Below are 819 nucleotides of genomic sequence, written 5' to 3' on the forward strand. Positions count from 1 at the left end.
TTTTTTTTTTTTTTTTTTTTTTTTTGAGAGTAAAAAGAAAGTTGGCTTTATTACTGATTAAGTTGGTGGGGACTGCACCTCTCAATGATACAGTGTCACTATGCATATGGAGAGGAAAGAAACTGATGGTGACACTCTTGGAGGTAGCTAGCCATCCCTGCCCCTACCTAGCCCCAGTGGCCTGTGAGCTTAATAAGGGCAGGAAGCAGAGGGTATTTACCAGTCATTGAGTGAAATCCCCCAAAGTCTTGCTGTTTGAAAAAATGGGTCAGATTAGCTTTCTTCCCCAATGTCTCCAAAGATTTTATCCTCAGGAAATGGAAGACAGTTAAATTTGGGGAAGCTAATTGCCAATTCAAAAAGAAATCATATTTAGAGAATTCCCTGGTGGTCCAGTGGTTAGGACTTGATGTTTTCAATGCCAGGTCTGGGAACCAAGATCCCACAAGCTGCACATCAGGGCATGGCAAAAAAAATAAAATAAAATGACTAAAGGAATCACATTTTTCAGTATCAGCATTACCTGAATATGCTTTGAATTCTCCTAACCTATATGCTGGATCATGGAAAAAGCAAGAGAGTTCCAGAAAAACATCTATTTCTGTTTTATTGACTATGCCAAAGCCTTTGACTGTGTGGATCACAATAAACTGTGAAAATTCTGAAAGAGATAGGAATACCAGACCACCTGACCTGCCTCTTGAGAAACCTATATGCAGATCAGGAAGCAACAGTTAGAACTGGACATGGAACAACAAACTGGTTCCAAATAGGAAAAGGAGTACGTCAAGGCTGTATATTGTCACCCTGCTTATTTAA

The sequence above is a fragment of the Bison bison genome, unplaced genomic scaffold (genome assembly GCF_000754665.1).
Source record: "Bison bison bison isolate TAMUID 2011002044 unplaced genomic scaffold, Bison_UMD1.0 scf7180017864379, whole genome shotgun sequence".
NCBI lineage: Eukaryota > Metazoa > Chordata > Mammalia > Artiodactyla > Bovidae > Bison > Bison bison.